Raw genomic sequence first — 13,160 nt, forward strand, 5'->3', positions numbered from 1 at the left:
TAAGTTTGAAATTTCTCTGAACGCATTTGGAAATATAATTCCATCCATTTCAGAAACAGCTGAAAACTTAAGAAGGAATGCAAGTTCCTTCTCTAAAAACAGTATCCAAGTGATAATAATACGATTTGCAGTTCCAGATGCAATACCAAAAACATCTGCAAGAACAGTGATGGTTAGCTTCCGTCGCAACCTAACAAGAGTTAGGATGAGCTGTTCCCAAGTTGATAGCTTGGTGAGGCTATATTTTTGCTGAAGTTGAGAAAAATTAGTCAACTATAAACTATCGGTCCTCCGGCAGGAAACGAACCTACGCAGGAATCGAACGTAGTCAAGTCGTAAGTAATAGTCGAGAGGCCAATGCATTTTTCTCTTGCTTCATATTGTGAACTTCCAGGCTAACAAGGTTGCTAATTAAATATAATAAACATGTGTTGTATGTGGGATTTTTTGAGTACTTTGTGTTTGGTTACAATGCATCTATCCTAGCATTTCACAACATTGATTGTCTCCACCAAATTCTGTTCTGAAGAGAAGCATTTTTGTAGTTCGAGTCCTTTTCACTATCATATTTGCAGAACCATGCAATCTCTGATGAACTAGCTGTGTTGCCAATGTGTTTGAAAAAAAAGGTATCACAAAACACTAATGGTTATTTTATTAGGAACTTTAACATATAATTAACTTTTAGAAATTTAATTTTAAAATATGTCGTGTGTCAGCCCGAGATGTTGGGTCTGACAGTTTCTGACCAGGTGGCCAGAAAACACATACTTTTTCTACATGTGGCATCTCTGTGGCACAGTTGTAACATTTTCCTAAATAAAAATAATTATGGTCAATATAATTTTATTCCTGATGATTTGTTATAAGGAAGCAATAAATTTTAAATGGTTTACCTTCGAATTGTCTTCTTTCTTTATCATCTGCGTAAAAGATATTTGTGAACAATTATTTATATATAAAAGGACAAAACACCTTAATCATAACAATGCTGTTTCTAAGCCTTCAATGATATATAGGAAAGGTAGCATGTTTTTTATACATTGCTGTAGCTCTGGCTTTATACTTAGAAACAAAGATAGATACAGTCATACAGGCATGCTCTAGCTATGATATATTTTATCAAAAACCGGTCCAAACTTGTCACGAGTACATGTCTTAAAAATTCATACCATTTTGGCCATTTCCTTCGCCTTCGTGGGCTTCGCCAACCCGACGGACGTCGGCTGGCCGTTTTTGTCATCTCCATTAGGCCCTTCAATATAAAATTTTACGATTTACTGAAGTGTAAATAAGGTAGTTATAACAACTATTACCCAATTAGCCTTTTTTGAAAGGCATCCTAAACTTTTTTAAGGGTCTTTTAAGCTTTAAATGTGAAATACGTATATCGCGAAACACATATGTACCGTTCATGATGTTTTTCTCTTCGTTTTCCATTTGAGCGCTCTAAAATATAATTTTTTTCTCAAATGTTGAAAATAATAAACTGATAAAACCCTATATAATTTATTATATCTAAAGACCTCGTACCTTATTACTTTAAAAGCAATTTCCGGTCAATTACAAATGAAATAAACATAACATAAAAAAGAGCGCGAAAAAAATACGACAATTTTGCAGATAGTAGAAATGATATTATTACTATAACATGAAGTAATGTGAGCGATGGTATTTAAAAATTAAATAATCTCGTTTAGGATAAGTTTCAATGAGATTTACTGTCTCTGCCATAGTGTTTCCCAACGTATGCAAGATACAACCCCCCGGTTTGACGCCACGCTGAAAAACAAATCTGGCAGAGGTTTCCTCAATTTTCTCTCTCCGTAACCCTCGCCCGCGTTTCTAATTTCAGCAGCAGCGGTCATCTTTAAAAATCTAGCGCATTTGCATTCGAAGCGTCTGCGGAGGAGAGAGGATGTGATATATGTGATAATGATTAACGATTTTTTTATTATGAATATAATCTAGAAATATGTTTAAAAGTATCTTACCGGTGGGAGGAAATCTTTTCGTTTGACAATTGATTATGGCATCCAAAGGCGGAGCAAAACTGCAGCATTTTTTTTCAAAAAACCTTGGTTAACTTTTTTACGTTAAACACTTTGAAAAACCTAAACAAGGCGGGCATGAAAAAAACGGAGGGTGAAGGACAACGTTTGTTGGCTTGTATCCATAGAGATCATAAATAACACGAGGTAAAATGTATATGCCTTCGGAGAAAAGGCAAACAGTGTCAGAGCAAATTTTCTTATTTCCTCTGGATATTTGTTTTTGCTCTTGTTTTTTTTAAATGCTTAAAAATATCAAATCCCATTTCCCCAAACATGATTTAATTTGTTTCATATTATCGTTGCTTATTTGGAATTTGGTTTTCAAATCTTCATACAACTTACTCAATTTCTCGACATTCTTTTTGGCTATGCATTTCTGTTTTCGGTGCTTTTTGTTTGATTTCCTTAGTCCAGATAGCTTTTCCTGGTAGCTTTGATTCAGTTGTAGATAGTCAAACCTGGAGGACAAACTTCTTGGCATGACATTCGCACCTTGCTGTCTTCATTCAGATATTCCTCAGGCCCTGATGCCTCAAATTCGTTTGTGGTTGCACCCTTAGAATATATGTAAGATCCATGTTTGTAAAGTCATGATGAGTTTAGTTTGTATTTTGCCAAAAATAATGACTTGTCTTTATCTATCTTGTTTTTAGGGTCCCCGTGGACCCTTTCGCATTACCATATCCTCAATTGGCCAGTTGGCTTTTCTTTTCCCTCGAGTCTACAAAGAGATGGTATTGTGTATGTATTAAAATGTGTATGTATTTACTTTATTATAAAAATAATAACACTTACATTTACATCAAGCTCAATCATTGGAATTGCATCTGGTTTCAACTCCCATTTCCCATCTTTGTTTCTTGTAAAACGGGACATTTTGAAATGCACACTGCATATTGTTTGGGCAAAAATTTTCTTTCCAACTACATGAATCCAAGCATTGCAAATAGAAGATTTTGATAAAGGAAATCTATATGTTGTGAAAACATTAAATAATTTTATGTTGTAGAGGAATTGTAATATATGATTTTCATTTAATACATACCGATGAAAACTTATATTGCGGTTACTTTGCCTGTTTTTACAACTAACAAACGCGCATGTTTTGACCATTTTCAGCGAGGAAAAAATCTGTGGCCAGTATCTGCCATAGTACGTTTAGACCTTACTCAGACCTTAAAATCTTCCTAGCAACTACGGCGTGATCCTTACTAAGAAAGATTAAAATTTAGTAAACATAAATATATATATACTTCCAATTTACATATATATATATATAAATATATATATATATATATATATATATATATATATATATATATATATATATATATATATATACAGTAGGGGGCAAAAGTTTGAGTCCAGTCGTTGTAGAATTCCAGTATTAAATCCTGGCAGCGTATTCGAGTTAAGAGATGCGTGCTAGTGTTTAAGTACTGTAAACCATATTAATTGCACACTGTTTTGGTCCTAATGATCTAAATTGTAACAAAAATAAAGTTCTTATTCCTTTACACTGCCTAAGATGGGTGGGGAAAAGAGCAAAGTGATGGTACACAAGGACAAATTGTTGCATTACGTATTAAAGGATTCTTTCCTCGTAATATCGCAGAAAAAGTGAGAATTTCAAAAGGTTGTGTGCAACTAACCTTGGAGAGGTTCGAAGAAACTAAATCCTACTCAAGCAAACTTTTAGCTGGTTCGGACATGCTGAGTTTGGCAATATTGAAAGATATAATAGGATCCTAATTAAAGAAAAGTATCACCCAATTCTTCAAGGACATGGAATTTGGTACAAAGGCATCTGGTACAAAGATGATCGCGCGTCTAACTACATGATAATCACCCTAAGCACATGCACATCTTCTATGTGCCAGAAATATTTTAGAAGCAAACTCGTTCTGGTGATCTCGTTCTCATGGCTTTCCACCTCAAATTCCAGATCTAAAACTTATGGAACACTTGCAGGACCGTTTTAACCGGAAAAGGGCGAGGCACAGACCCACCATCCAGGATGACTTGAGGCAAGTGGTCAACGAATGCTGGCAAGGTATTGAACGTGCGACATTAAAAAACCTATGAAATCTATGCTAGCAAGAATAAAGGCCGTTTCAAGAGCAAAAAAGAGGGATACTAAGCATTCACATTTAATGCATGTTTGCACATTAACATACGTTAAATGAATATCATAACATCTCATAGTTGTTGTACAGCATGTATTTTTCAGTTTACTTATTTACTTTTTTCTAGTTCACTTATCGGTAAGGTTTTTCTGTAGAATATCAATATATGCTGCTAAAACAATGAGATACAGTCACTGGACTCAAACTTTTGCCTCCTACTGTATATATATATATATATATATAGAACATGATTTGCTCCAAAATAAATTTGGAGTTGCAACACAGGTAATAATATAGGTAAAAATGTTCTCCGTGTTTACTATACTCACCCTTGACGGGCATATTCAAACCTAAGAATGTAAATTTGTCCCTTTCCCTCACCAGCTCACTCGTTAAGAGTGCCTAGGCCTTGGTGTGTCTTGTGTGTGTTCCTTTCTCCTTTTAAACCGCCTCCTAGGGTCCCAAGGCCTAGGCACTCTTAACGAGTGAGCTGGTGAGGGAAAGGGACAAATTTACATTCTTAGGTTTGAATATGCCCGTCAAGGGTGAGTATAGTAAACACGGAGAACATTTTTGCCTATATATATATATATATATATATATATATATAATATATATATTATATATATATATATATATATATATATATATATATATATAATAGGTATATATAAATAAATATACACATAAATTTAGTGTCTAAAACTTGATATGTTTTTGAGGAAAACAGGAGTCGAGATCAGAAAACCCGGACTCAAAATTAAAAAAACACGGATTCTGAACTGGGCTTAAAATTATCCAATTATCTGATTCGGAATTACTATTGAACTGTTCATTTTCTTATCGTATACTTAATAACACTACAATATATAATCAGTAAAAATTTAATAAAAATCTATAAAAATCTGAAAACTGGGGCCGGAATTCGGAATTATCATTGAACTGTTTATTTTCTTATTGTATACTTAATAACACTACAATATATAATCAATAAAAATCTAGGAAATGGGGCCGTACCGAGGGCATTAGGTTTTTGGGATGCTTTTCGCATAGAAAACCATTTGAAACGAAAAATTTATTTGCAAAGCAAAATTTTTTCCCGTTAAGTGGTATAAAGGAGTCGACTTCACCATTACCAAAATTACCGACAACCTTTTAAAAAATTAGGTTGCCACACACGCTACACTCCCCGCTCGGTACGTGCCTGCTGAAAACCTGGCTGAATCAGCTGAAAAGCTCAAAACCTAACCCTATTATTTAATGTAATATTTAAAAACGCATGCATAAGCGCTTGAAAAGACTTAATAATCAAAGAAGATACTATGCGAGAATACCGCAGTTGAAATTGTTTTCTCAACTCAATACTAGTTCGGTTGACGTCTACGTTTAATATTTTTTTCAACGCCGTGATGTGGGATTAATGGAGGAATGGCTTCAAATCGTCCGGTATCTGGACAAATGACGGAAGAAAGAAAGCATTTTTCTGAGCCACGCAGTTTGGGTTGAGGTGATAGTATGCATTCGAAAGTTCTGAAGCCGTTACCATAACACCATCCTTCATAAAACCTCTCCTCGCGTCGCTGACGGTAAATAGATCTAAAGGTTCGGGTGGGATCTCTTTCTCTGGTTTTAGGACCTGTCTGCAACCATAGCACAAAGACACTTTTTTATCAAGGAACTTCAAGAGTCCCAGTGAGAATGTGCGAAATGCAGGTACAGGCTTAGCTGGTTTCGGGTGAGTGGCTGAAGTGCCGTGGGAATCTACTTACAACAGTTTGGCTGTCTGCTGATTTTCGCTTGGTGTTAGCAGAACCTTCTTCTTGTCGCCGTTGTGGCCTTTTTTATCACTGGTGGCTGTTAGGTTCGTATTTTTTTTTGTCTTTACGATACCATTTCATTAGCTTTTCAAGCGATCCATTTTGCTCGGCAACTGCGATAACATGTGCACAGATGTGATATGCTCGAAATCCTGGACAGTCTTTATAGCAATCTACCCTACCACTTAAAAAACTGTGTGGGGAGCTTTAGGATTGGTTGTTCTCGGTGTGCTCACTTTCCACACGTGCTTCTTAATTTTGTTTGCTTTAGTAAACGAAGATTCCAAAACTTCGTAAGGAACACCTATTATACCTTTAAAAAGATTTATAGATTTAGAATGAATACACGTATATGGACAAACCTGATTGTTTTGCACAAATAGACAATCCGTTGTCCTCATTCGAGGTTGCAACGGCTAGCTTTCCAACCCAGATACTGAACATTGGAAGAATCGTTTCTTCAGTTTCTTTTGTGGCTGCTAGACATCTGATATAGTACTTGGCTTTCTTCAACTTTCAAAAATTCGAAATCGTCTGCCAACTTGTAGGTTCCTTTCCCGATAACTGCCAAAAACTGTTCCTCAAACTGACGTTTTACGACCGACTCGATATTTTTCACAGCATCGACTAACGATCGAGACACATATTTTTCGATCCTTTGGCGTTTTCTTTAACGTACCTGTTCAGGAATTCGCTAGCGTTCTGCGTATACGTCGTTGGAGGGAATCCCAAACCGCACATTGACCGAATGTCTGCTCACATGCTGTCTTTGATCGTGTTAGCTGGACCAGCCAAGCAACACTAAAGGAACGAATCTGCATTTGCATGAACCTTGGGCCACCTTTTCTTGATATCCTCCAATACAAGGTTCAATTCCTCTTCCGATGTACGATCGACAAGACCACCTTTAATGAGGTATAATTAAAAATATAATAATTAATACTTCTTCAAAATATTAAGAATTAACTGCTTAATCGGAAATATATAGACAAAAAATTTTATCTAATCCTTGTTAGTAAAGGGAATAATACCCAGGTACAAACCTTCTCTGACACCATCTAGAGTACACCCAAACATATCACGTGTTATTTCACGAGCAGGAATAGATTAACTTTCAATTCCGACAACTTGTGCTTTGTGTTGTCCTTAAAGTGCATGTCGCATCGTAAGTGAACGGCGTTAGTGAAGACGTTCGACATAGCTTTCCATAAGTTTTCTTCACATTCTGTGCCAACCACAAGGACACCTGACGTTCCGGGCGGTATTTCACAATGAAAGAAGGGAGAGTATAGTACCTTATTTTGCGCAAAACACCTGGACTAATGCAAATGGCGTTCACATCTAGGCTTGGTCCAACAAAAGATTTCGGTACGTCCCGAACGTGAAATAATACCACCGAGAATAACGAATACCATTCAGGATTTGTACAAAATCGTTCCACGTCTACGAGTTGTTGTTCTTTGGCCAAAAGCATAGTCTGTTCGTTCGAAATGTTCACGTCACGGACGAACCAATCGTCCTTGCTCCTCCGTTGTAGTTCTTTTGAAATTTGTAACAACTGCACAAGCGGGTTATTTGATTCATATGAGTTGTCAGTCGGCGTGGAACTATTACGGGCTCGATAAATTTGGCTTCGGTTTCTAGGATAATCGCTAGATGAACCAATTTGTTCCATTCCACCTTTTTCAGTAATGATTGCTGACGTAGCGAGCGAGCCTGAAGCGAGCGAGAAAGTCAGCAATTAACCGACCAGAATGCACCACTGTGCACTGCTGTTAAATGACCGGAATGCTTTGCGTACATGATGCTATAAATACAGGGAATCTGAGTAGTCGACTTAGGTTTAAGTAAGTCGAAGTAAATTCTACGCTTAATATATCCAATTCGACTGATTATAGTCGTTCGCTGGCTTTTATAGCACTATATTCTTATTTAATTCATGCTGTTAATAAATAAAACTGATAAAATAAGCCGATAACGATTCATTATATGGCCTACTGATTCTTGCCTGTCATTACGCTATACTGAATTTGCTTAGTATAAACAATTTACAGGGTGAGTAAAAAAAACCCGACACAATTGAAATTCAAATTAGCCGCGAACTTTTTTATGGCTGGAATTCGACAATTGCCATGAGTACAATAGACAGGCAAATTAATGCGAAAGTGTTTAATCCAATTGAACTAATTCAACGTGGTGCGAGAGAAACGATTTAATAAAACTGTTTTTTTTATTTACAGAGCTTACATGTAAAAACAAATAAATAGCCACTAGCTATGCGCCATGCCCTTCAACATGTCCGCCGTTTCTTTGAATCAATTCAGGCCGCTGCCGTAATGTGTTGAACTCATCGATTATCTTCTGTCGCAGCTCCCTTCGCGGGTGGTCTGGAAAACACTTTATCCTTCAGATAACCCCACATAAAAAAATTGCAGGGCGTAAGGCTTGGCGAGCTAGGGGGCCATTCCACATTATGACCCAAACCCACGACACGATTCGCACCGAACGTTTCGTTTAGGCGATATCTGACTTCCAAAAGGCAATGTGCAGGAGGCAACACTCCCTCCCAATGCTGGTTGTTGAAATGGTTTGCCAGTTATGGAAAGGCAAAGTCATTCAGCATACGAAGATAGGCGCGGCCTAAAATAATAAGGTCCCAAAATTAAACCGTCACCGCAAACTCTTGTCCAGACAGTTTGGTACGTTCACTCAATCCCTCAAAGTTAAACGCCGGAGGATTTCCTTTCGGTGCATACTCACGTACGTTGTGCGTGTTTATTTGCCCTTGCCCGTTCATTTCTAATCCCGCTTCGTCTCCAATAAAGAATCGCTGCAAAAAATTTTCGTTTTGGTTAAACCACTCCGAAAAGCGCAGGCGACGTGACCCGTGGTTTTCCAATAACTTGGTTATTGTTAAAACAATTTAGTATCGATGAGCTTGCGAAGGGTTATTTTCCTCATCTTTTCAACAAAAAGGAGAATGAGAATTACATTGGACCTATTCCACCAAGTCCATTTTACCATCCTGACTTGATCATCATCCTCTATAAAAGAATTTACCGGTCAAAGGTTGGCGCATTTTAGCGCGGGTAACGTCTAAATTAAGTGCAACTATACCTTGCCTGAGAAGAGCACGGGAAAATATTTTATTTGTCAGGTTATACACATTTAGTATGTCAACATTTTAATAGTATGTTTCTTTCCATAGCATTAGGACTGTTTATTTTAAAAGTTCGTTTGTTGTGCGATGCTTTCCCACCGTTAGTTTATACTTTAATTTTTATTTCATCCTACTATGTGTCAATATGTCCATAACGAATACACGATTGCCAAATTATTTGCATTGGTTTATAAGGGAACAGGTTTTTTATTTTTGTTTGTTTTTATTTGTCTCTCCCCAGCCATAACCCGTACGCTTCCTTCAACTCTGGCCTATTGCAGAGTAATCCAGCCCCGTACACGTATATGGTATCCGAAACAGGCCTTACCTTTTCCAGCGCACGGGAAAATCCTCACGACGCATACGCTGAATACATGGCGGAATTGCCGATGACAACGAAGGCACAAACGATGAAGCAATCTTGAACATAACATTTAATAGATTGTATAACATAATGCATAGTGCAGAGTGAACTAACTATGTGACCATGTATATAAATAAACCTATAAACGTTTTTCTTTCATTTCAAACAATATTACTTCTTCGTCTTCTTCATTGCTGAGCGGGTTTAGTTCTAGTGGTAACTGGCTGATCACGCGTTGTCTCTGTTGTAGGAACCTACACCTACAACACCGTATCAACAGAACACACATTGCTAAGACAAGCACCCCCGGTATAACGAACAGCCATAGCATTCCTTTCTGTTCTGAGTATTTTTGTACGGATGACGTTTCGTTCAAATAAACCAAAGTGTTTGTAGTCGAAGTGTTATTCAAACCACGTGAATTTGTGCTTCTGTGGTAGCTTGTGACCGATGGTGTCGTACTAAGAAACCTGAATGCACAGTCGCTAAGTATAGTTATGCTATCATTCAGATGTAACGAACGAAATAAAGTACAGTTCAAAGGATGGTCCCTCATATCTAGTTTTTGAAAACCATGTAATATTACATCGATTTCTTTCTTGGTTAGTCTTGTAATTTTGTTGTTGACCATCACCAACGTCCGATACCGTTCACCATTTCCCCGTACATGAGGAATATTCGTAAACCCTCCATTCGCACAATTAATCATTTTCCTACTCGTCGAACACGTGCAAGACTTTGGACACGTTAAAACTGCCGAGAAATTAAACAAAATGAGTAAAAAAAGCACAACATTTCGATTAGTGGAGAATGTCTTAAAAGTGCGTTGCAATACGATACAGGGCTCATCTCGCTTGTCATGTTAACATGGGAAATTGTTTCGGACAGCTGCAAACACCTAGTATAGAACTGCGTGAGATTTTCAAACGCATTCGCTGCCTTTGTACTTGCTGCGGTGAACGTGTTTTAATTTACAAATCAGAGCTAGATGGAAAGGAAGAAGGAAACTCTTCTAAGCAAAATTTACTACAACGCCAGACACGAAGCTAGTTTTGACCGACCAGGATGAAATTTGTGAAGTAAACGTAACTTTGGGAGACCGTTCTTGGTTTGCTGCGATCGTAAAAATCCGTGTAACTTTTGGCAATGGGGTGACAGATTAGGGCTCCCATTCTTTGCCTTGCATCGCTGTAGGCAAATTCAAATGTCAACCATTGCAAACATGTTTACGGATAGCAGAGAATGGAACGACATGCTTGTACGTGACTTTATACAAAAATGGTGTGAATAAATACAAATAATGTTAGTTTAAAAATACATTTATTGTAAAAAATATTTACATATATATAGAAATAAATTATTTTAACCATTTATATGGACTACTGTTTATGACTTTACGCTGTTTCTTGCGTTCTTGCTGCATCGGGGTAAGATGTGGTTTGGGTGAGGGTTGGGAAACATGATCAGAAAGTCCTTTAGTTTTATATTCGCGAACAAGTCCTAAGCGATTTTCGTTTCTGATAACGCCTTCGGGTACGTTTAAATGTCCCAACGCCTTCGAAAATAACTCCCAACCTTGTGATTTAAGTTTTTCCTTTGACGCAATGAATCGTTGACCAAATCGACGATATTTGCTCCGAGTACTAGTCTTCCTTTGAACATCATTTGACCTTGCTCATTCCATCCAACGACATCTTTGTTTGCTTTAAGTTTCTTTACCAACTGACGTGCTCTAGATTTCATTGTAGCTGGAACACTATCAAGTATGTCTGATTCAATCTCGTCATCATCCGTTATCTCTGGCATTTTTTCTTCTTTATCCTCAGTCACAGAAGGTTCGACGTTAGTCACTCTGATAGGTTTACTCATACGTTTGTCGTAAAAATTTAAGTATCGCTGTAGGGACTGATCGTACAATTTCGCCCTGTCATCAACGGGCATGTCTTGGCGTTGAAGTAACTCTTGCATCTCGGAGTCAAGTTCACCTACTTGTGCAGTCAAAGGTGGTACGAAAGGTTTCTTTCGTTGTTCAGCCATATGTTCGGGTACAAGGACCAATCTTTTGACGTGTTCCATTTATAGAAAGTTAGCCAATTGTCCCAAAACTGAAGTTAGTATATAGAAGCGGTAGGAAGCCCTCCCCTTTCTGGACAAGACGTGCTCTTCTTTTTGCAATAGGATTTCGTTTATCAGCTGCAAACTTTATATGTTTGGAGTGTGGTGCAAATCTTTTTCGCTGTTTTTGGTTTCAGTTTAATTGCATGTATCAAACCAAACATTCAAAAGACACTGTCTTATAGCTTCCAGTAGATCGTCTTCGGTTGCTTTTAAAATAGCTTTTCTCAGTTCGGGTTTACACTTGGCTAATACTTTCAGAAGTTCGGGGTTCCTTTTCATGCAAGCAGACATGGTCAAATGAGCCAAATCCACAAGCACATCCTACGTTTATACTCTTGGTTGATAGACATAATGAGCATCTGGTGGAAAAATACCGGATCGTAATCGAATTTCATCAGAACACGTCGGTGTCAAGTCAACAAATAAGTGTGAATAGGCTTCTTTCGTTGCTAATTGAAAAGCTTGTTGAAAGAATTTCGTTTGACTGAGATATATCTGCTTGGCTAAGTGTATAATTTGACTAGCATCGCGAACGTTTTTGGTCAGACACAAATAACTTGCATTTAAGGAAATGGTTCGGTGTTCTTTTCCATGTTGAAACAAATTTTGCACGATATAAATTACGCTCAAATTGCCATGGTGCGATTTTTTCGTAAATCATTTTGAAATTACTCCGTCTTTTTCACCCATCATATCATCAATGACATATAAATTGCGTGCTTCAGGATTAATACTGTCTAGTATATCGTCAGGTATGCCTTGAATAAATTTTATTTTAGGCACTAAATTTTGAATTTCTCCAAATGTTTCCTGATATTCAGAATAAAAATAAACAATGTTTTCTGGAGGTTTGTCTATAATGACTTCTGCGTAACTCGAAAGTTTTTTCACAACATATTGCAGGACTGTTTGTCCCGTGCGGGACTTTTTTAGTCTCTAAAGCTCTGGATGTGTGAAGGGCTTTTCAAAGAGAAACATACAACATATTGCCATTTTTAAAAGATCAACGATCAGCATTGTCCTAAAGTAGAAGCGTACGGGTTATGATTGCAGAGACAAATGTAAAAAAAACATTCTGCTAAAATCATGATAAAAGCAAAACGAAATCATAGGCACACACACGTACACGCACACCAACACATATACACACATTATGTAAGATTTTCGCTCATATTCCTTTTTAAATTTGGTGGTTCTTAAAAGAACCGGGTTTTTTTTCTTAATTCTGTTTTCAACTCTAGGACATTTCTTTTAATATGTCTCTGATTAGATCCCCATTCTTTCCAGGTAGATTTCTGTTGTTGAATTCGGTAACATGGATGACACGGAGTCGGAGTTTCGGAGCCGGAGTCCCGGAGTCAAAATTACGGAGTCTGACGTCATAATATTGGAAAACACGGAGTCTGTTAAAAATATGGAAAACACGGAGTCTCTTAAAAATATGGAAAACACAGAGTCAACGACTTTATAAGCTTTATTTAAATAAAGCTCATTCCAAATGTCTCCGTTAAAAAAACTTTA

Source organism: Dendronephthya gigantea, unplaced genomic scaffold, assembly GCF_004324835.1.
Source record: "Dendronephthya gigantea isolate DGI-Jeju-01 unplaced genomic scaffold, DenGig_1.0 000018F, whole genome shotgun sequence".
In the NCBI taxonomy this organism is placed as follows: Eukaryota; Metazoa; Cnidaria; class Anthozoa; order Malacalcyonacea; family Nephtheidae; genus Dendronephthya; species Dendronephthya gigantea.